Below are 25,048 nucleotides of genomic sequence, written 5' to 3' on the forward strand. Positions count from 1 at the left end.
TTGGTAAAGTGGTTGACATACATGCATGAGGGTCTGACCTAGGATGCCCAGCGACCATGTAAAAATCAAGGTGTGGTTGGGGCATCTGTAACTCTATTGGGGAATAGAGAGCATGTATTCCCAAAACTTGTTGGTCAGTCAGGCTAGCTAAAAGTGAGTGTCATGTTTAGTGAGAGACCCAGGATCTAAAGACATGGTGGAGAGTGACTGAAGAGGACACAGGATGTAAACTCATTCTTATACATAAAAATAAATAAACATGGATATTTAATCCTAAAACCAGGAAAACCACAAATATCAACTACCACTTGAAAATTATACGATATAAAACAATCCTCCTGCCTCCACCTCCCAAGTGCTGGGATTACAGGTGTGCACAACCACACTCAATTTTTGGGATCTGGAGGTGGAACCCAGGCCTCTGTGCATGCTAGGCAAGGAATCCAGGAACTGAGCTATATTTTAAGCCCTCTGAATCCTCACCTGAAAATGGGAATGATAAATCTTGCCCTGCATAGGTGTTCAGGCCACTATTTAGCTTATAGCCAATGATGCGGCTCTCCATTGTTTGTTTAGTCAATGTAGAATCAATATAACACAGCAGCTAACAGGAGAGGCTTTGGGCAGAGAAGATGGCTCAGGGAATAAAGGCACTGGCTGCCAAGTCTGAACCCGAGTTCCATCCCCAGGACTCACATGGTCAAAGGTGAGTACAGATTCCTTCAGAGATCCACAGGTGTGAAGTTGCACAGGCATGCCTCACCCACAAAAATAAAAAAACTTTAAATGTTTTGAAAAGGGATTTGAATAATGTAGATGATTGATCCAGAATCAAATGTTGTCACTTCTAAGCTGTTGACCTTGGGCATCTGGCCCAGGCTTCCTCATCTTCCCCATCAGGGACCTCTTGTATGGTATTCGGAATGTGTTCTGACAAATAAAGCTTGCTTTGAGTCAGAAGGTGAAGCTAGCCACTACTGACCATAGATTTGGAGGACTGTCAGACAGAGAGGAGTCAGGAAGTGGTAAGGTGGGGCAGAGAGAGGACTTCAGCCCTTTGGGTGAAGGAATGGGAGAGGAAGGAAGCAAAAGGCGGCTGCTCCCTGTTCTCTCATCTTTCAGGTTCTCGCCCCAATATTTGACTCCTGGTTTTTGACTGATAAAGATTAACTAGATTAACAAATCATCTGGTGTTCAAATTTGGGGCCATGAATTCAGGAAACAGCCGCTTGCCCAAGGCTTTGCAGCCACAGGCATCTGCCAGAGCTGTCCGCAGGAGTCGCCATGTGGCCAGTTGGCTTTTCCTTTTCTTCCCCAAGCCCTCTGAGTGGGTCTGGGATTTTCCTGATGCAGCCTTTCTACAGCAATCTCCACAAGCCCCAAACTCGACAGGCACTTGGGTTCCAAAAGCCACTGGGGTTTGTCCCTCACCACTGGCCAGCTCTGTCTTCAGGCAGCTCTGTGTTTTCACTTCCTGCCAATCACACGTGCTGATTTTGTGTGTTCCCTTGTATCTGCCTTTCAGACTGCTGGCTCTTTGGTCACTTTTTCCTGTGGCTTGTGGACTTCCCCTGGACCCTGTCCTCAGGATGCTGACATCTGATCAGGGGCAGCTGTTCTCAGCCAGCTGTGCACCACCTGTGTTCTCTGTCCAGATGTGCTGCACAGCAATCTTAGCCTCACACTTCAGTGTCAACATCAGCAGATTTGGTGAGACAACTGGGACTTTCTAAAAGGGGGAATTAGTTAAAGAAAGAGAGAGAGAGATTTTTCCCAGGATATAAATTAGGAAACACTATTATGATGGAGGGAATTAGGTCTCTGTATGATTCCACAATGGATGTTTTAAAAATGGAAGCCCAATGAACTATGGACTGGTTGCTGTGGTACCCCCATGGGACTGGACTTGGCCCTCTGGATACGGAAGACAGTTGTTTGGCTCAAAGTGTTTGGGGGGCACCCAGGCAGGGGGATCGGGATCTGTCCCTGGTACATGGGCAGGCCTCTGGGAATCTGGTGCCTGTGGTGTGATACCTTGCACAGCCTTGGTGCAGTGGGAAGGGGCTTGGACCTGCCTAGGCTCAGTGTGCCGGGCTCTGCTGATTCCCAATGGGAGACCTTGATTTGAGGATTGTGGGGATGCGGGGTGGCTTGGGAAAGAGGCCTGGGGAGTGGGAGGAGGGAGGAGGGGGGATCTGTGGGTGGTATGTGGAATAAGTCGAAAATTTCTTAATAAAGAAAAATAAAAAATAAATAAATAAATAAATAAATAAATAAATAAATAAAATGGAACAATTAAATGAGGGGATAATTAACTTAGCTGTGATTTACATAATGTTAATTATAAGCATTATCAGCTTAGTAATTCTTGCTTTATCCCTAAAAAAGTTAGTTGATATCAATGCCAAATATCAGGAATTGACTGATAATATGCAAGCCTTACAATTACTTACTAAAGAAAAAAATGCAATTTTGAGTGATACTTTAGAAGACTTAGAAAAACTCATTAAAATAGATCATAGAGATATTCAGACAAAGGTAGAGGAATTTAAGGGAGAACCAATGTTACCATCACATTTTGAAATTAGAAACAGCCCAAGGTTATCAAAAAACTCAACCTTAATTTATCCAGTCACCAAACAGGAAGAACTGTCAAATGACAGGAATCCCCAAGGCTGTGTAAGAGCTGACTGGATTCCTGTGGAAATGTTAGATCTGAGGAGATTTAAGGAAGAGATAGTCTCATATGGTAGCATTCTCCTTTTGTGAGGCAGATATAAAATTCATGGTCAACTAGTAAGAGTATTATCCCACAAAAATGGAAAGACTTGGTTCTAAAAGTATTGGAACCTGGTCCTCAATTACAGTGAAGGACCTGGTGGAAAGATGAGGCTGAGGCCATTGAACAATCAAGTAGGGATAGGGGTATAGAAATTTCCAAGACCAGCTGCTTGGAGAGGGTGATTATGCTGATGTATAAAGACAGTCTATATATGATGACCATATCTTGGCTCTATGCCATGAAGCAGCTTTGAATGCTTGGGACAGAGATGAAGAAGTTGGAAAGAAAACTGTCATTTACTACTAAAGTTATACAGGGCCCAAAAGAAAAGTTCACTAATTTTTCACGAGGATTGACTTCATCTGCAAATAGAATGATAGCAAATCCATAAGCTAGATAAATAATAATTGAATCTTTGCATGTGAAAATGCTAATTCACAATGCCAAAGAGTAATTAGGCCTTTAAAGGCAAGACCAGCACCCACAGAGAAATGGATCAGAGATACAATCAATATTGAATCTTATAACCATGTTGATGCTTGGATAGGAGAGGTGATTTACAGAGGCTTGAAGAATAATCAAAATGTCAGATGTTTTAATTGTGCTAAACAAGGTCACCTAAAAAGGGATTGTAGATAGGGCATTCCTAGAAACAATGATTTTTCTAGGAATAATCCAAACAGAAAGTCTCTGCTTTCTGGAGAAGATAAACCAAAGGCAGAACCTGGAACAATGAATGCAAATCAACAAGGCACAAAGTAACCCTTTGCCATTGGAAAATATCTTGGACGGGGGATGCTTGTGGGCCCTCATGTCAAATTTGGTTTAGGCATTCCCTATCAACTTGTGGAAACTCTTCCTAGAGCAAATTAAATACATAATGACTATTGAAAAAAAAACCATACTGCTCTGGATTAAATAAAAACTTTAGAAGATAGAACAAAAATTCCAGGTAAAACCATAAAGCAAATATTTTGGCAAACTTCTATACATAATCAAAGACCAAAGTTAAAAAATATGAATAAATGACATTGTAATTGAGGGTCTTGTAGACACCAGGGCAGATATAACAATAATGACACCAAAATCTTGGCATCCAAATTGGCCTCTTCAGGAGGTAAATGTTCAACTTTTGGGGTTTGAACTTTATCTCAGGTAAAATAAAGTCAAGATATGTCAAATGTATAGTGCCAGAAGGACAGAGAGGAAAATTAGAGCCATAATTGGCTAACATAGCAAAAGATTTATGGGGATGTAATTTGTTACAGCAATGAAATGCCCAGATTAACATTCCTCCAATCTCAGGAACAAATCATAAACTAACAAATGTTTCTGGGACAAATATTAAAAAGTATTATGAAGAACAGTCACCGACCATTCAGGTTGTTCATAAACAGGGCACAAAAGCTGCTGATCTTTTAAAGTTACCAACAGGCCTACCTTTAAAATAGTTAAAAGACAAACCTATGTGGGTGGGCCAATGGCCTTTGACATCAGAAATATTACAGGCCTTAGAACAACGGGTACAGGGGTAGTTATATAGTCAACATATTGAAGAATCAACTAATCCTTGGAATTCTCCTATATTTGTCATTAAGAAGAAATCTGGAGCCGGGTGGTGGTGGCGCATGCCTTTAATCCCAGCACTTGGGAGGCAGAGGCAGGCGGATCTCTGTGAGTTCGAGGCCGGCCTGGTCTACAAAGCGAGTTCCAGGAAAGGCGCAAAGCTACACAGAGAAACCCTGTTTTTTTTAGTGACAATGAGACATGTCTGCTCCTAGCAGCACCAGTCTACTTCTGAGAAGATTATGAACATCGAAGAAACTCCATATGGAGTTTACTTTCTTCATTACAAAGGTTAGGCACTAGGCCTGAAACTTCCTTTGCCTCGACTGCTGTCAGTATACACAAGCAGGACACAAAAGAAAGTGACTGTCATCTTTGCAAAGACAAGGTAGGACAGCCCTTCAAAAATCTGTTTCACAGAAAAGTGTGTCAGATATTCTAGGCCTATAGGCTAAATATGGATGTCCCAAGGTTACAGAGGAACCTTGGGGGATTGTTTCTGTCATTTCTTAGTTTTTTACTCTGCACATCCTGTTTACTCAGGTAATATTTCCTTCTCAGGTCTCTGAAGGAGTGGAAGACTGGACAGTTATAGATATAGTTTTCCTTGTTAACAAATTCACCTCACAAAAGACATGTAAAGTGCATAAGGTTGAGAGACATAAAAAGATAGTTTTGGTTGGTAATGCAAGTTAGGGTAGAAAATAAATTAGGTACAAGACTTTGGACTTACCAAGATAGGATAGATAATGGAGTATTTTCTCTCAATTTGGCAAATGCAAATGGACTAGATATTGTTAATGTAATTCTTGCTTATATATATTTGTATATAGTTATTATACTTATTGTATATGGTTTTACTATGTTAGTTAAAAAAAAAAACCTTCCTTTTTGTTTAGACAAAAACAAGGAAATGTTGTGTGATATTTTGATTGTGTTCTAACAAATCAAACTTGCTTGGAGTCAGAGGGCAGAGCTAGCCACTAGCTAACCACAGAAGTTTGAAGGACTCTAGACAGAATAGGAACAGGAAATGGCAAGGCATGGCTGAGAGAGAATTTCATCATTTTGGAAGGAGGAATGGAAGAGGTAGGAAGCAGCTGGCAGCTGTTCCCTGTTCACTGATGTTCTGGTTCTTACCCCAATATGTGACTCCTGTTTTTTTATTTAAAAAGATTAATCAGATTACTGCATCAGACCTCATCCATATTTTAGTATCTACCTGGTAAGGCTGTTGTGGTGTCCAATGGGACCAAGTAAATGACTGTCCTTGTTACTTCTGCCCCTTGCAAAGACACCCAGGAGTAAGCAGAATTCAGAGGTTCCCATAGGGTAAACCTACCACTGCAGGTGATCTCACTCCCAGAACAGATGTGTGAGTAGGAGCTGGTGTAGGGGTTCCTTATGAGGACTGCACAGTTTTCCAGGTTATTAACCTGAGCGAGGCAGTTGTCATGAATCTGGCAGCACCTGGAGAGAGGAAGGAACAACTAAGAAAGGAGAATGAACCTACAGAAGGTCAATTCCCCCCTCCAGTCTTTCTGAAACATGTGAGGATGATTTAACATGATGTTCAAGAACAAATTGTCCTGTGGCTTGAAATCTATGATTTCTATTAAGCATATATTTATTGAAAGCAACTTCTGTGGAGTGTGATGGTGTCTACAATTAATTCTAGTACATATACACATAAAGAAATAAACATATATTTAATTTAAAACCCAGAAAACTACAAATATAAACTACCACCTATAAAACTATATGATTTAAGGCCCGGTGGTAGTGGCACACACATTTAATCCCAGCATTCGGGAAGCAAAGCCAGGTGGATCTCTGTGAGTTCAAGGCCAGCCTGGTCTACAGAGCAAGATCCAGGACAGGCACCAAAAATACACAGAGAAACCCTGTCTCAAAATAAAAATTATATGATTTAAGTCAGTCCTCCTGCCTCCACCTCCCAAGTGGTCAGATTACAGGTATGCATTATCACACTCAATTCAGGGGTTCTGGAGGTAGAACCCAGGGCTCTGTGAATACTAGGCAAGTACACTAGCCACTGGGCTATATTCCCAGCCCTCTGAATCCTCACCTGTAAAATGGGAATGATAAATCTTGCCCTGCATAGGTATTTAGTACAATATCTGGCTTATAACTAATGATGCAGCTCTCCACTGTCTAGTCAATATGGAATCAGTATAACACAGTAGTTAACAGAAGAGGCATTGGGCAGGCAAGATGGCTCAGGGAATAAAGGCAATTGCTGCCAGTCTAAACAAGAGCCATCCCCAGGACTCACATGGTCGAAGGAGAAAACAGACACATTGTCCTCAGACCTTCGCACCTGTGTTGTAGCAGAGGCATTCTCCCCCAGAAATACATAAAATCTTAAAATGTTTTTTATAAGAGCCTTTGGAATGGTGTAGATCTGTGTTCCAGAACCAAATGTCATCACTTCTAAGCTGGATGACCTTGGGCAAGTGGCCCTGTCTTCCTCATCTTCCTCATCAGTGACCTCATCTATATTTTAGTATCTACCTGATAAGACTGTTGTGAGGTCACATGAGACCAAGAAATGACCACTAAATGGTGACTGTCCTTGTTACTTCCCTGTCCATTCCAAATCCACCCAGGGCCAATCAGAGTCCAGAGATACCGGGTGGTAAACCTACCACTGCAAGTGATCTCATTCCCAAAGAATGAGTATGAATATAAGCTGGTGTAGGGGTTGTCTATGAGGAATTTTCAGCTTTCCAGCTTCTTTGCCTGAGTGTAGCAGTGGTTGTGAGTCTCATCGTAGCACCTGGAGAGAGGAAGGGACAGCTGATGAAGGAGTATGGACCTACAGAAGGTCAGTTCTCACCTGAAGTCTTTCTCAAATATGTCAGCATGACTTAAACACAATGTTCCAGAAGAAATGGTCCTGAGGCTTGAGAATCTGTGATTTCTACTAAGCATATATTTATTGAAAGTAACTTCTCTGGAGTGTTGTGGTGCCCACCATTAATCCCAGTACTTTGTATCAAGAGGCAGATGGATCTCTGAGTTCAAGTCCACCATGGTCTCCAGAAGGAATTCCAGGAAACCTAGGGCTACACAGAGAACCCCTGTCTGGAAACAAACAAACAAACAAACACAAAGAAAGCAAGAAACAAAACAAAATATATGATGTTTGGTGAACATGCATGTCTCCTGTTCATGCCTCATGAGATGCTCTGCTTGTGTCCTGTCCCACCTAACTCCAAAACTCCAATCTCCCACATGGATCACCCACGTGTCTAACTCATTCACCATGGTGTCTGAGCTCCCCCCCCCCCCAAGCCACAAAAGCAGCCATAGTTGTTGTACTCCGACAAGGAATCAATTCCAAAGATGGTGCACTTGATCACATTGCCGAATCAACACACAGCCCAAGGGCTGATGCTGTGTGCAGTAGCGCCTGCTGTAAGAATGGACAGCACACTCCATCAATCCCACTTGGCTTTACCAAGGGTCTGATGCCTGCCTGCTAGCTTCCTCCTGGACTCCTACCAGATGCTGCATCAGGAAAGCAGTGAATAGAAGTGTGTGTGTGTGTGTGTGTGTGTGTGTGTGTGTGTGTGTGTGTGTGTGCTTGCCTGTACACAGGTTCACAAGCATGCATTTGGGAGCATTCATAAGTCATGCTACACATGAGGAGGTCAGTGGACAGCTTTAGAGAGTTGGTTTTCCCCTCCACTATATAGGTCTTGGAGACCAAACTCAAGTCACCAAGCCTGAGCAGGAAGATGTCTACTTGTCTGAGACTGGAAGTTGCACAGTAACCCAGGCTAGCCTCCAACTCTAGCAACACTTTGTCCTCAGCCTCCTGAGTGGGTAACACTATAAATGAACACAGCTGTACTCGGCTGGTCGGACTCCCCAGGACTAAGTTCTATAGACATTGTCTTTTGCCTTGCTTGCCTGCTCATTTCTCACTGTCAGGACAGACAGCCACCACACTGTGAACTGCCCTGTGGTCCCTGTGTTGAGGAGCTGAGAACACTCTCCAGTCAGCAGTCAGAGACAAACTGACCTCTTAGTTCAATAACCCAACAATCCAACCATCTCTTGAGTTTGAAAGCTGCCCCACCCCTACTCAAGCCTAGGTGAAACCCTAGTGTAGCTAGAGTTTTCCTGCCTGGCCCACCTCAGGACAAATCTCTCTCACCTGCCAGACCCACAGCTGCTCAGACCCGACCAAGTAAACACAGAGACTTATATTGGTTACAAACTGTATGGCCATGGCAGGCTTCTTGCTAACTGTTCTTACAGCTTAAATTAATCCATTTCTATAAATCTATACCTTGCCACGTGGCTTGTGGCTTACCGGTACTTTACATCTTCCTTGTCCTGACAGCAGCTGGCAGTGTCTCTCTCACTCAGCTTCCTGTTCTCTCAGTTCTCCTCTGTTAGTCCCACCTATACTTCCTGCCTGGCCACTGGCCAATCAGTGATTTATTTATTGACCAATCAGCAACACATTTGACATACAGACCATCCCACAGCACCCTAGCCTTAGCCAGCAGTGGGATTCATCACAGCTCTAGCTGAGACCTTGAGCCAGAGAAGCAGCCAACACATGCTCACTGTTTTACACTGGAATAATTAGAAGGAATCTGTTGGATGGCCATGCACAGCTCATAGACAAGGATAATGGTCAGATCATCATTGTAATGTCAGCATTTGATACAATAAACTGTTCATCAGCTGAGGAGTAGGTAAATAAGCTAGGATTCAGTTTGCAGTGGGATACTTGGTCACCATTAAAATTCAAGAGAAGCCAGGTACAGTGGAATACACACTGTGTAGTCCCAACACTCTGGAGGCAGATCCAGGTGGATATCTGAGTTCAAGGCCAGGATGGTCTATAGAGTGAGTTTCAGGACAGATATTGCTACACAGCAAAACCCTATGATGAAAAATCAATCAAAAAAGAATTGCAGACACATGCTAGGCAAGTATGTAATCCTAATACTTGGAAGGTTGAGGCAAGTCTGGGCTAGAATTTTGAGTTGGAGGACATCATGAGCCACATAATAAGATTATGTAAAAATAATATTAAGGGCTGGAGAGATGGCTCTGCAGCCAGGAGCACTTCCTGTGCTTGCACAGGACCCAGGCATGGTTCCAGCACCCACATGGCAGCTCACAACTGTCTACAACCCTAATTCTGGATGATCCAAACCCTCTTCTCACATCTGTATGCACTGCTCACCCACAGTTCACAGACACCCATGCAGAGAAAGGGCTCATTCACATATAATAAAAGTAAATACTTCTTAAAAGGACAAGAAAAATGCCAGGGAACCTGAAACCCAAGTAAATCTGTCCCAGGGCAATATGGCAGAGGTAGAAGGGACATTCTTTGCTTGGGTAGGTGAATATAGTGGACTTTTCTAAGGAGTCATTTGAGTCTAGACCTAGAGGATAAAGATGACAGATGTTGTCACCATGAGAGGATAAGAGAACTCCAACACAGAGGCCATTGGATCCTAAAGGTAACCCCAAACTAGAACTTCACATGTGACCTTTAGGGGGCTGTACATTGAAGACAAGGGAGATGTGATGCTCTTAGGGGACAAGGGTCCTACCTCTGAGCAGAGCGACCCCCAGAAGGGGTTTCATCCTCTGTGACTGGAGGACTCAAGTGACTTTTCTTTATAGTCCTGTAGCTGTGCTCTGACAGTGTCCAGTCAGCACTCGGGGCCTGTGACTACTGTGTATGTAGCACAGAAGTAGAATATGTGCACCCTCACACACAGTCCTGACCTGCAGAGCTGCTGTAGATGGTGACTGAGCCTGAATCAGTGCTGTCACAGAGGCAAAGAGAAAAGGCTAGCTCAACACCTCAACCAGCTCAAGTCAGTGACAGACCAAGTGACAAGTCCCTGTCCCATGGTTGCTCTGAGGTAATGAGAAGATATAGACATTGCTCCTAGGGTTGGGTCTGAGGGATGCTGACAGTGACATGTGGTCCCATGCAAGAGTAGCTGGCCACTACAATCCTCCATGTTAACTTTATAAACAAAGTGTAAGTCTGTCCCAAGAACCTGACACAGGTAGATATAAGTTACAAATTTAATTTTAAATTAATTAACTAATTAGTTAAGTTGTGCATGAGAGAGAGAGGTATCAAAAGAGAGTGCACTTGTGTGCACATGTGGAGGTCAGAGGACAGTCTTGTGTAGGCAGTCCTCTCCTACCTTTAAGTGCGTTTCAGGAGTCCAACTCAGGTCTACAGGCTTTCATTGTAGGCTGCATCTTAGTAGCTCACAAACTCCATTTAAAAAACTAGGAATGTTGCCAGATAGTGGTAGTGGTGGTGCACATCTTTTATGGTTTTAATGTCAGCACTCAGAAGCAGAGGCAGACAAATATTTGAGTTGGAGGCCAGCCTGGTCTACAGAGTGAATTCCAGGACAGCCAGCCAGAGATATACACACACACACACACACACACACACACACACACACACACACACACAAAACTGTCTCAAAAAACAAAACAAAAAAAAACCAAAAAAAAAAAAAACCAAAAAAAAAACAAAAACAAGAAACTAAAAGAGAAAGAAAGCAAATGTCCAACAGATGTGCCCACAGGCCAATATGCTGCAGGCAATCCTCCAGCTGAGGCTCTCCTACCCAGTGTGTGAAGCTGACAATCAACCATTGCAGAGTCTGGAGACATGGCTCAGCACTTGAGAGCACTTTCTACCCTTGTTGAGGACCAGAGTTTAATTCTCAGCAACCACATGGTGGCTGTCAGATAATCTGCTGTCCCATTGCCCTCTCGCCTCTTGGTTTGGCCATCTCTCAGGTACCCTCTAAATTAGCACCCAGCACCTCCTTTTCCCCACTTCATATGTCTTCCCCGGATAAAAACCATGTAGACGGTGAGTTGAGTTGGTTGTCTCCATGTTCAAGGTCAGGTTTGAACAGGCAAGACCTCCTGAAATTTGACAGGTGATACCTAAAACAAAGCTTACTGCTGGTCTTTTTAGGACTTGGTTATTATCTCAAAATTTTCTCTCTGGGACCCTAAAGATATTTCATCCACAGACAGCAGGAAGCATGTGGAGACATGCTTCCAATGACATCCACATTCCCAAGTGTGGTTTTGGAGGCTTTTGGTTATTTCATGGGTTATGAATGTTTATTATCATCTAGAGGAATATGGTATATTGATACAAATATAAAGTTATTTTTACACTGTATATATGTTTCTACTCTTCTTTAATGGATTTTTGTTTATTGATTAAAATTTAAGGTTATTTTGTTACAACATATTGTACGTATGTTTCTATTTTTGTTTGAGGTGTTGTTGTCAGGGAATGTTAGTATTCATACCTGCCCCTTGTGGACCCACCCATTGTCCTGACCACATCATGTTATGTAAAGTTAGTTCTCTTTAAGAGAAGACCCCTCCCCCTTTTCTCTCTCTTCCTTCCTCTCTCCCTCTCTCTCCTTTCACGAAACTATGTGCACCTCTTCTTTCTCTTTTTCCCTCTTTTTCTCTCTGTCTCCCCTTCCCAATTATTAAATCTATTGGTCTAAAAGTTCCAATTAAGTTCTTAAATTTTAACTTCTATTTCTAGTTTGAACTTGTCTCAGAAGTTCTCCATTTGGCTGGCAGACATGTCAAAGCATCCATTGCTGACTGCAACCTGCTCCAAATGATGACAAGTTCTGGACTTGCTGAAGGCTGATGTAGAGCAGCCTAGCCAATGTGATTGTTCCCTGTCTCTACAGCTGGGTCAGATAATCAAATGTTTCTGATAAGTGGTCCATTGCCTAAATTCCCTGCATACCTTTGACTAGCCTTTTAAAATCTATGGGCACTGACCACCTATGACCTATTTCAGCTGGTAGCAGCTATAGAACAGAGTACATTGTCACTGCCCTTGAAACACACTAAAATGGCTAAGTCAAAGAGAAACTCCCTGGCATAGGAGACAAAATGTCTACCTATAGGATCTAGATGCAGAGATCCATGGCTAGGCCCCGGGTGGATCTCTGGGAGTCCAATTAGCGAGAATGAGGAGGGTTTATATGAGCAAGAATTGTTGAGACCAAGGATGGATAAAGCACAGGGACAAATAGCCAAACAAATGGAAACAAATGAACTATGAACCAATGGCTGAGGGGTCACCACCTGGATCAGGCCCTCTGAATGGGTGAGACAGTTGATTGGCTTGATCTGTTTGGGAGGCATCCAGGCAGTGGGACCAGGTCCTGTGCTCATTGCATGAGTTGGCTGTTTGAAACCTGGGGCCTATGCAGGATCGCTTGGCTCGGCCTGGGAGGAGGGGACTGGACCTACCTGGACTGAGTCTACCAGGTTGATCTCAGTCTGCGGGGAAGGCTTTGTCCTGGAGGAGGTGGGAATGGGGGGTGGGCTGGGGGGAAGGTGAGGGGGACGGGAGGAGGGAGAACAAGGGAATCCGTGGCTGATATGTAGAACTGAATTGTATTGCAAAATAAAAATTTAAAAAATTAAATTAAAAAAAAGAGAAAAAAAAATGTCTTCCTATAGTATCCATTGGTATACTAGGAAACTGGGCCCAGAGCTGTCAATTGATAGATTTACTAACTGAAATGGCTCCACAATAAGAAAAGACACTTGACCTTCTTTATGTAGAATCAAAGAGGTATTGTGTAGCCTTAAAAATTATTATGTTTATATGTCATTCAGGATGATAATCTGGCTGTACTCAAAGATCAGAACAACAGGGCCTTAAGAGTGGCAGTAGATGGAGATGTCGCTGCCCTAGAAAAATCTGTTACATATTTAGAGAAATTACTCTCTTCTCCAGCTAAAACAGTTCTCCAGGTAAGAAGGGGTCTTGACCTAAAACTTATTCAACTGGTTCCCCTGGTTATCATTCCTTCAAGAAGGAGGCCTAAGCAAGGCCATAGGAGAGCAGTGCTGTTTTTATGATAACCACTCAGGGATCATTAGAAACTCCATGGCCTTGCTGAAAACGTAGATACATGACTAAGGCAGATGCAACAAGAAAACCTCCCTGGTGTCTGTCTTAGCTAGCACCTTAATGATCTTGCTTCTTTTGAACGTTTTACAGGAGCAGCCTAGGACCACCTGCATGTCAGATGTTTGCACTGAGATTCACAATAATGACAAAACTGCCATTATGAAACACCAACAAGCCTCAAATATTTTGGATTGGTATAGACTTTTTGTATTATGATAGAAAGGTAAAACTATATTTGATTCAATTCTGGTTTATACTATACTCTATATGATAATACAAAGTGAAAGTTATAAAAGATGTATTTAGATTAACAAAAGCTAACTTAGAGATTTATACCTATCTCTTCACCAAATGTTCAACACCAAGATTCTAGAGAATCTAAATAAATGATGGCATATATTAAATAAATAAGGAATTTGATAAACCAGATATATATTCTGTAAAGGAATTTTGGGTCCCCTAAGAGGGTTCTTTTCTCAGAGTTGGGCCAACCCCAACTCATATCCCCTTTTCTCGTGTTCCCATTTGACCCTGGATCTATTCCCTGACACTCTTCTTTGCCTTTTCAGAAGAAAATAAGTCCTAGTCTTATGAAAGCTGATAACATATTGAAGAATGTTAGGGAACACAAGCTGAGAGTCAGCCGTTCATAGCTAATAGACAGACAGTGCTCAAATACTCAGAGATCTGCAGAATATGGCATTGAAAATGTTGAATTAAAAAGCTCTTCATAAGATGTCAGAAAATGGAAAGATCTCCCATGCTCATGGATAGGCAGGACTAACATAGTAAAAATGGCAATCTTACCAAAAGCAATCTACAGATTCAATGCAATCCCCATCAAAATACCAACACAATTCTTCACAGACCTGGAAAGAATAATACCCAACTTCATATGGAAAAACAAAAAACCCAGGATAGCCAAAAGAATCCTGTACAATAACACAACCTCTGGAGGCATCACGATCCCTGACTTCAAGCTGTACTATAGAGCTACAGTAATAAAAACAGCTTGGTACTGGCATAAAAACTGACATGTGGACCAATGGAATTGAATTGAAGACCCTGACATTAATCCACACACCTATGAACAAATAATTTTTGACAAAGAAGCCAAAAGTGCACAATGAAAAAAAGAAAGCATCTTCAACAAATGGTGCTGGCAAAACTGGATATGAACATGTAGAAGGCTGCAAATAGATCCATATCTATCATTGGACACAAAACTTAAGTCCAAGTGGATCAAGGACCTCAACATAAATCCAGCTACTCTGAACCTGCTAGAAGAGAAAGTAGGAAGTAGTCTTGAATGCATTGGCATAGGAGACCACTTCCTAAATAAAACACCAGTAGCACAGACACTGAGAGAAACAATCAATCAATGGGACCTCTTGAAACTGAGAAGCTTTTGTAGAGCAAAGGATACGGTCAACAAGGCAAAGCGACAGCCTACAGAATGGGAAAAGATCTTCACCAACCCCACATCTGACAGAGGACTGATATCCAGAATATATAAGGAACTCAAGAAATTAGACATCAAAATGCCCAACAGTCCAATTAAGAAATGGGCTACAGAACTAAACAGAGAATTCTCAACAGAGGAAGCTCAAATGGCTGAAAGACATTTAAGGAATTGCTCAACATCCCTAATCATCAGGGAAATGCAAATCAAAACAACTCTGAGATACCACCTTACGCCTGTCAGAATGGCTAAGATCAAAAACACTGAAGATACCTTATGCTGGAGAGGATGTGGGCTAGGGGAACTCTCCTCCACTGCTGGTGGGAATGCAAGCTTGTACAGCCACTTTGGAAATCAATATGGTGCTTTCTTAGAAAATTGGGAATCCATCTCCCCCAAGATCCAGCTATACCACTCTTGGGCATATACCCAAGGAATGCTCAACCACACCACAAGAGCACTTGTTCAGCTATGTTCATATCAGCATTGTTTGTAATAGCCAGAACATGGAAACAACCTAGATGCCCTTCAACCGAAGAATGGATAAACAAAATGTGGTACATATACACAATGGAATACTACTGAGCAGAGAAAAACAATGACATCATGAGGTTTGCAGACAAATGGATGGATCTAGAAAAAATCATCCTGAGTGAGGTAACCCAGACTCAGAAAGACAAACATGATACGTACTCACTCATAGCAGGATACTAGATGTGGAACAAGGATGACTGGACTGCTACTCACATCACCAGGGAGGCTACCTGGGAAACAGGACCCCAAGAAAGACACAGGGATCGCCCAATGACAGAGAAATGGAATGAGATCTACATGAACAGCCTGGACATGAGTGGGGGTAGTAAAGGGTGAGGGTCGAAGGAAAGAGAGCTTGGGTGAGCGGGAGATCCCAGCTGGATCAACAACAGAGAGGGAGAATAAGGAATAGGAGACCATGGTAAATGAAGACCACATGAGAATAGGAAGAAGCAAAGTGCTAGAGAGGCCCACAGAAATCCACAAAGATACCCCCACAACAGACTGCTGGCAATGGTCGAGAGACAGCCCGAACTGACCTACTCTGGTGATGGGATGGCCAAACACCCTAATTGTCATGCTAGTAACCTCATCCAACTACTGAGGGATCTGGATGCAGAGATCCATGACTAGGCCCTGGGTGGATCTCTGGGAGTCCAATTAGCGAGAATGAGGAGGGTTTATATGAGCGAGAATTGTTGATACCAAGGTTGGATAAAGCACAGAGACAAATAGCCAAACAAACGGAAACACATGAACTATGAACCAATGGCTGAGGGGTCACCAACTGGATCAGGCCCTCTGAGTGGGTGAGACAGTTGATTGGCCTGATCTGTTTGGGAGGCATCCAGGCAGTGGGACCGGGTCCTGTGCTCATTGCATGAGTTGGCTGTTTGAAACCTGGGGCCTATGCAGGGTCGCTTGGCTCGGCCTGGGAGGAGGGGACTGGACCTACCTGGACTGAGTCCACCAGGTTGATCTCAGTCTGTGGGGAAGGCTTTGCCCTGGAGGAGGTGGGAATGGGGGGCAGACTGGGGGGAAGGTGAGGGGGGCGGGAGGGAGGAGAACAAGGGAATCCGTGGCTGATATGTAGAACTGAATTGTATTGCAAAATAAAAATTTAAAAAAAAAAAAAAAAAAAAAGCTCTTCATGATAGAGAGACATGCTGGATCCTCACAGCACCTTTATTTCCTCCAAAGAAGATGGATTGGCACAAAACCTCCACTTGGAACTTGCTCCAGAGTGGCAGCACCAGTTGCTGAAAAAAAAAAAAAACAAAAAAAAAAAACAGCCTTTCAGCTCATCTGCTACCAGGGCTTTTTTCAAACCCTGGACAATAGAACTCTGGGGAGCCCATTGCCTCACTTTTGCCTAGACAAGGGAGGCTGGTCGTCCCCAGAAGTACCTACCCCAAAACTGTCAGATCTTCAGAGGCCTGGCAGGCCTAGGGCTGGCAGCCAAAGACTGATGTTGCCCTGAGACCTCTGCCGTTAATGACCATGGAGGATCCTGGGATGGCCTCTGTGGGATGGTCATTCTGTAAGCTATGAATCTGTGTTGCTACCGTTGGTTAATAAGGAAGCTGCTACGGCCTGTGGCAAGAGAGAATAGAGCCAGGTGGGGAATCCAAGAGAGAGACAAGGAGAAGAAGGCAGAGTCAGAGAGATGCTGAGTGCTGCCCAGGGAAGCAAGATGTGATACAACACAGGTAATGCCACAAAGCTACATGGCAAAATGTAGATTAATAGAAATAGGTTGAATTAAGTTGTAAGAGCTAGTTAATGATAAGCCTGAGTACAGGCCAAACAGTGTGTCATTAATATAAGCCTCTGTGTGTTTACTTGGGACCAAGCAACTGAGGGACACAGGAAAACTTCCGCCTACAGGTGGCCGTCTAGGTAGCCAACAGGGAAGTCTCTGTCACTTTCGATCACTAACTCAGCTAAAATGTATCCTTCTCAGATCTCTGATGTCATTTGACAACCAGGCTTTGTCAATTCAACTGCTGCAACCAAGGTTTCAGGTGCCTTTTTTGTTCTCTATGTGAAATTCACAGGCCTCATTCTCTTAGAGCTAACACTGAGTCTAGACATAGTTCACCTTGCTACCAGATTCAAACAAGGTATAATCTCACTTTGCAATGACTGCTCTTAGTATCTCCTGGTAAATTAGATAAAAAGAAGATGCTTTAACATTTGTTTATGTGAAGATAGGAAAGATGTCTCACTTCTGTTCACTTACTTATCCTTCTCAGATCTGATGATGTTTGCCAATTAACAGCTCTCTCTCCCAATTCCAAGGCTACAAGCACCTTGGTAGCTCATTAGTAAGTTCCCTGTTAAAAGTACAGGCAGGTGTGACTCAGTCACAGACTTCATGGTACAGGTTAAACTGGTTTCAGATGTGACTTCAGAGGTTCAGAGTTTTAACATTGATAAATGCAGTTTTGATAAATTAATAGAGCACTGACTACAGTCTTGGGAGTCCTTAAATTTCTGTGGACTTTACTAGTCCTAGCTTTTAGAGACAGGTTAGCATTAGAGAGGAAAGGGAATCCTTCCTGCTCCTCCTTCTTCACTCACTCAACCACTTCATTCAGCAAATTTCTTTTGGTTATAGATTTAAAGATGTGTTTCATTGGGCCAAAACCAGGCCCTAGAAAATGTTCATACTGTTTAACCCAAAGTCATAGCATTTGCTATGACACCAAGATGTAAATATGTTCTAGTTTTTTTTTAAAACAAAAAACAAAACAAAAAAAAAAACTTGCAGGTTCCTGCACAGATCCACCTCTCCTGCCAGATTCATGCCAAGGCCAGATTCTCAAAGGCCCTCCAGATATACCACCAGCCACTGCACTAACTGAGGACACCAACCAGGAGAATAATGATTGGATAGAAGCATTTTCCACCTCCAGAGAAACAGCAGATGTGATGGCTCCTGTACTCCTGATTTGGCATGCCATGTCCCCCAAGCTCCTGAAACTTCACTGCTGGTACCACCACTCCAGACTCAAGGGCATATCTGCTTTTAAATCTGGCTCACTCACCCTTGCCTCTTCTGTACATCCAGGGCACTTCTCCATCCCATTCTTTCTCGCAGTTATCACTCTTCCGTTGGCTATCCCTGCTCATGAGGCCAATGATAATCTATTTTTTTCCTAGCAACCTGCCTTCTTACTTCCCTCAAGGGGTATCCAGGATGACAGCTAACTGAATGATTCTTCCCTCACACCTCCCACTGTGTGTGACCCCATCTCCCAAAGTCCCCCTCCCCATTTTGCCCCCAAAAGAGCAGGAAGCAGTCTCAATAATTTGCCCCCCTCGTTCCCCCACACACTTGCTATTCATAACTCACCCTTTTATATTAATCTAAAAGGGAGGATTGTTAGGGAATGTTAGCAGTTAGAGCCACCCCTTGGGTCAGTACTTAGTCATTTATAACAATCAAATTTATAGATATATTAGGTATGCTGTCTAGGTTGAATAGATATATTTTAGATAGATGATCTTCAAGTACTTCAAAGACATATAGAATATGGCATTTAAAAAGTTTTGTTAACTTAAAGTTTTTCATGACAATGAGACACATCTGCTCCTGGCAGCACCAATTGACTTCAGAGAAGCTGACGGGCATTGAAGAAACTCCTTATGGAGTTTGCTTTTATTGTGGCAAGGTTAGCCACTGGGCAGAGAAACTGTTCTTGTCTCTGACTGCTGACAATGTGCTATGCAGACTGGACATGCAGGAAACAGAGGAAAAAGAACTGTTGAACTTTGCCAATACAAGGAAGGACAGACCTTCAAAATTCCTGCTTCACTGAAGAGTCTGCCAGATACTTTAAGTCTGTAGGCTAAATATAAATGGCCCAATGTTACAGAAGGAACTTTGGGTGACTGTCCAGGCAGTCAGATGTCTCTGTCATTGCTAGAATTTTGGAAGTTGTTTGCAATGCACTTTTGGTTTACTCAAATAATATTTTCCTTCTGGGGTCTTTGATGGACTTGAAGACTAGATAGTTACAGTTGCAGGTCTTCTTAGTTATGATAGAAAGTAAGTTAGGTGTAAAACTTTGGATTCACTACAATGAATAGTATTATATTATATAATAATATAATGCATTATTTTCTTTGGATATGCTAACTACAAATAGACAGAATATTGTAAATGTAATTTTTATTTGATAATCATTTTTGTTGTATGTAGTTTTCCATTAAAGTAAAAACCTTTATTTTTATTTAGACAAAAGAAGGAAATATTATGGTGTGTTATTTTGTTTACGTTGAATTTGTTTAACTCCGTGAAGCTGTGTTACTGTGCCTGTCTAAAACACCTGAAGGTCTAATAAAGAACTGAATGGCCAATAGCTAGTCAGGAGAAAGGATAAGTAGGGCTGACAGTCAGAGAGAATATATAGGAGAAGAAATCTGGTAGGAGAAAAGAAGTAGCCTGAGAAGGAGTAGGACATCAGGGGCCATCCACCCAAGTTGCACAGCAAGCCACTGAGTAAGAAACAAAGAAAAATATACCAGAATAGAAAAGGGGGCAAAACATATATGGAATAAATTTAAGTTAAGAAAAGCTGGCTGGAAATAAGCAAAGTTAAGGCCGAGCATTTATAATTAAGAATAATCTTCTGTGTGTGCTTTATTTGGAGCTAGGTGACGGGCCCCCCAAAAGAATAAAAAACAACATGGCTCTAGCTGCACCTGTTGCTCCTGAGACCTGACCTTGGGGGGGGGGGTAAGGCCTGTGCTTTGGGACTCCACTGAGGATCAGGTTGGGGGTGGAAAGTCAGAGGGCTGGGCAGCTGTTCAGTAAAGGGAAAAGACACTGAGAACCACGTAGCCTTAAATCAGTCAATGAGACAATTATTCCTAAATCTGGTTGACCATTGAATGAGATATTAACCTGGCTTCACATGTGGGGTTTCGTGATAGAGAAAGGTAGAGTAGAGGATGTGCTCTGTTTTGTTTCTTGCAAAAAGTTAGACTGCTGTGTAGTTTAGCGGGACAACTGTCCTGTGGCGTGTGTTTAGGCACAGCGAAGACTGGAAGGTCACAGGATGTAATCCTGCCTTCTGGTCATTTACCCTCAGTCCAGTTTGGTTTCTTACATCCCACTTCCTTAGAGTAGCACACAGCAGATGGGCTTTGATTCCAGTTTTTTGTTTGTTTGTTTGTGTTGGTTTCCTGAGACAAGGTTTTTCTGTACCTTTGGAGCCTGTATCGGAACTCGCTCTGTAGACCAGGCTGGCCACAAACTCACAGAAATCTGCCTATCTCTGGTCCCAAGTGCTGGGATTAAAGGTGTGTGCCGCCGCCGCCGCCGCCGCCGCCGCCGCCGCCGCCACCACCATCATCCTGCCCTCCACCACGTCCCCTACCCCTTCAATTCCAGTATTTTTAGGGACAAGATGTTCCTTTAGTGCCCGTGTGACACTGCGTCTTCCTCTCTTCTCTCCCCTCCCACCTCTCTGTCTTTCCTTACCTTCCCATCCCTCCCTCTTTCCTGTCACTATCTCTTCCTCATCTCTCCCCTCTTCTTCCTTTTCTGTTTCCTATAGTTGTTTGTCTTACTCTTTTATTCTTTTTCCCTTTGTTGTGCCCACCTCATAGCTCCCCAATAAACACACGAAGGATTATTATCTTTTATAAATGCCAGGTCTTACCTTGACTTCTTTATAGCCATATTTTCTTAACTCACATTATCCCTTCTGTCTTTTGCCTCTGGGCTTTTAGCTTTCTCTAGTTCTGTATACTTTTCTTTCCTTCTTCCTCTATGGCTTGCTGTGTAGCTGGATGACTGGTCCCCTTTTGTCCTTGTCTCCTCCTTTTCTTGGTCCTTCTTCATCTCCTGAGATATTGTTTCCTATTTCTTCTCTCTGCCTGCCAGCCCTGCCTATCCTTTCTCCTTCTTTGCTTTTAGCCATTCAGCTCTTTATTAGACCATCAGATGTTTTTGACAGGAACAGTAACCCAGCTTCACAGAGTTAAACAAATGAAGCACATTTTTGCCTTATTAACACAAATGTTCCACAGCATAATCAAATGTAACACGTCTTAAATTAATGTTCCACAGCAGTCCTCTCCTACCCCACTATGTATCCCAGACTGGCTTTTCCTCCTCCTCCTCCTCCTCCTCCTCCTCCTCCTCCTCCTCCTCCTCCTCCCCTTCCTCCTCCTCCTCCTCCTCCTCCTCCTCCTCCTCCTCCTCTTCCTCCCTCTTCTTCAAGACAAGGTTTCTTTGTGTAATAGTCCTGTCTTTCCAGGGAACTTTTTTTTTAGACCAGGTTTGCCTTGACCTAAAGAGATCTGCCTTCCTCTGCCTCTACCTCTGCCTCACATCCCAGAATTCTGGGATGAAAGGCATGGATGGGCTCACAAATGACCCTTCAAGATTTTTGCTTCTTGGAAACTTCTTTCAAATTATACTTCAGCTTCCAGGACTAGACCGAATGATGTTCTCTGAGGATCTAATTATGTTTGGTAGACAGAGAATACAATCACCACAGCGGAGCTCTTTCCATAGGTGCTTTATTAGAGGGCACAGTGAGTAGTGAAGACAACCAGGCAGGCAGGGATGGTGTCCCAGTAACTGAGGTGACAAGTCTAACAGCCATTGCCTTTGTACTTCTTGCTGTATGGAGTATTGGAGAAGCAGATGGCGGCCTGGCGGTCACAGTTGCAGATTAAGGCATCACAGGGGTCATTTTTGTCTGGAGGGAAACAAGAAAGAAGTTGAGTGGAGCCCATGACCATGTTCCCTACGATTTGTAAAGAAAAGACATAGTGCACCTCCCATAGGTGCACACTCAGGGTTGAGAGACGAAGCACACAAAAGGACATTGGGTTGTTCAAATTGCTGGAACACGCTCGTAATAAAAACATTAGTTGTTGTGGGCTGGGGAGATGGCACAGTTGGTAAAGCTGTTGCCATGCAAACATGAGGGCCTGACCCAGGATGCCCAGAGACCATGGAAAAAGTAAGGTGTGGTTGTGGTATCTGTAACTCTATTGGGAAGTGGTGAGCTTGGATCCCCAAAACTTGCTGGACAGTCAGGCTAGCTAAGAGTGAGTGTCCAGTTTAGTGAGAGAGAGAGACCCTGGCTCTAAAGATATGGTGGAGAGTGACTGAAGAAGACACAGGATGCCAACTCATTCCTATACATAAAAATCAATAGACATATGTTTAATTTAAAACCCAGAAAACTACAAATGCCAACTACCACTTCTAAAATTATATGATTTAAGACAATCCTCCTGCCTCCACCTCCCAAGGGCTGGATTACAGGTGTGCACCACCACACTCAATTCATGGGTTCTGGAGTTGGAACCCAGGACTCTGTGAATGCTAGGCAAGCACTCTAACAACTGAACTATATTCCCAGCCCTCTGAATCCTCGCCTGTAAAATGGGAATGATAAATCTTGCCCTGCATATGTGTTTAATTCAGTATTTGGCTTATAGCCATTAATGTAGCATAAAAGTGTTTAGTAAATAATGTGTCAGTAAACGTTGTGGTTTATAGGGCAGAGAGGCTTTGGGCAGGCAATTGACTCTGGAAATGAGGCTCTTGCTGCCAAGTCTGAACCTGAGTTCCCTCCCCAGGACTCACATGGTCTAATGAAAGAACAATTTACAGCAAGTTGTCCTCTGAATTCCACAAGTGTGCTGTCCCACAGGCATAACTCCCCCACAAATATATAAAATCCACAAATGTTTTTAAAAAGGCATTGGAATGATGTAGACGATTGATCCTGAACCAAATGCCATCACTTCTAAGCTGTTGACCTTGAGCATCTGGCCCAGGCTACCTTATCTTCACCATCAGGGACCTCTGTTGTGTGATATTTTGATTGTGTTCTGACAAATAAAGCTTGTTTGGAGTCAGAGGGTGGAGCTAGCCACTAGCTGACCATAGAGCCTTGGAGGATTGTAGACAGAGAGGAGACAGGAAGTGGTAGAGTGGGGCTTAGAGAGGATCTCAGGCTTTTGGAAGAAAGAACAGAAGAGGTAGGAAGCAACTGGTGATTGCTCCCTGTTCTCAGATCTCTTACCCCAATATGTGACTCCTGATTTTTTTGTTGAAAACGATTAAGATTAATGCTTCAGACCTCATCTATATTTTAGTATCTACCTGATAAGGCTGTTGTGATGTCAAATGGGGTGAAGGAAATGAGCACTAAATGGTGACTGTCCTTGATACTTTTGTGCCTCTTCCAAAGATGCCCAGGAGAAAACAGAATTCAGAGGTCCTGGAAGGTAAACCTACCACTGCAGGTGATCTCATTCCCAGAGCACGAGTATAAGTAGAAGCTTCTGTAGGGGTTGTCTATGAGGAACTTGCAACTTTCCAGCTTCTTGACCTGATCACGGCAGTTGTCACGAGTCTGGCAGCACCTGGAGAGAGGAAGGAACAGCTGAGGGAGGACTGTGGACCCACAGGAGGTCAGTTCTCACCTGCAGTCTTTCTCAAACATGTCAGCATGACCTAAACATGATGTTTCAGAAGTAATGTTCCCCAGGCTCGAAAATCAGTGATACCTATTAATCACATATTTATTGAAAGCCATTTCTGTGGAGTGTGAAGGTGTCTGCCTTTATTCTCAGTACTTGGGAAGCAGAGGCAGATGATCTCTGAGTTTGAGATCAGCCAGGGATACATAGTGAGACCCTCTATTTGAAAAGTAATTTTTTAAAACAAAGCTCCAGGAACATGGTGAAATTATATATTCCAAAGTTTCGCTGACATTTTACAACCAAAGCTAATGTTTTGACGGTGGCTGTGATGGTTGGCCATGCCCTAGTCTGGTGCCTGAGTCCCGCATTGTCCACTCTTTATAAATTACATGTTCTGGTTCAGGGACCACTAGATACAGGGTACTCTTGGACTGATTTCTTTACCTGACAAGAAGGGAAAACATAGGCTGGAGGTGTTGATCCACACCTTAAGTTTCAGCACTCAGGAGGCAGAGGCTGGAAGATCTCTGAGTTCAAGGCCAGCATGGTCTCCACAGACAGTTCTAGGACAACTAGGGCTACACAGAGAAACCCTGTCTGGAAACAAACCAAACAATAAATTAATTAATTAATTAATTAATTAATAAAAATACACATGACATATGGTGAATATGCATGTCTCCTATTCATACATCATGAGATGCTCTGCTTGTGTCCTGTCCCCACCCCAGCCCAGACACTCCAGTCTCCCCCCTAGATGGATCACTCACCTGTCTAAGTCTTTCTTCCGTTTGTTCAATCTGGAACCGCCACAGTAGCAGCCATAGTAGATGGGATCAGGGGAGGGAATAAGCAAATGGAATATGCACTGGAACACATTGCCACACTGCCACCCAGCCTCACGGCTGATTCTGAATGTGGTAGCACCTGCTGGGAAAATGCACAGCACTCTCCATCAGTCCCAAGTGGCTTTATCAGGGGTCTGATGCCTGCCTGCTAGCCTCCTTATCAGGAGCCTTTGAGGTCCAGCCTCAAGGTCCTCTGCAGGGTTCAGATCAGGATGCTACATCAAATGAAAGAAACAGATATATGTTTGCCTGTAAGACTGAGTTGAATCATGAGCTTACAAGTGCACATTACAAGAAAATGCATGGTAAATGGGGAGATATCATCGCTGATCTTGCACAGTGAAATTACAGATAAAAGCAACATTTTCAGAGTTGGTGGACTTAAG

The 25,048-nt window shown here is 43.1% G+C and overlaps 1 pseudogene; it reads right to left on the bottom strand.

The window, feature by feature from the left end:
* The window catches only part of LOC131898554 (phospholipase A2-like), a 24,143-nt pseudogene extending 309 nt beyond the window's left edge, over positions 1-23,834 (bottom strand).
* Between the last annotated feature and the right edge of the window lie 1,214 nt (positions 23,835-25,048).

This window comes from Peromyscus eremicus, chromosome 23 (genome assembly GCF_949786415.1).
Source record: "Peromyscus eremicus chromosome 23, PerEre_H2_v1, whole genome shotgun sequence".
Classification (NCBI taxonomy): domain Eukaryota; kingdom Metazoa; phylum Chordata; class Mammalia; order Rodentia; family Cricetidae; genus Peromyscus; species Peromyscus eremicus.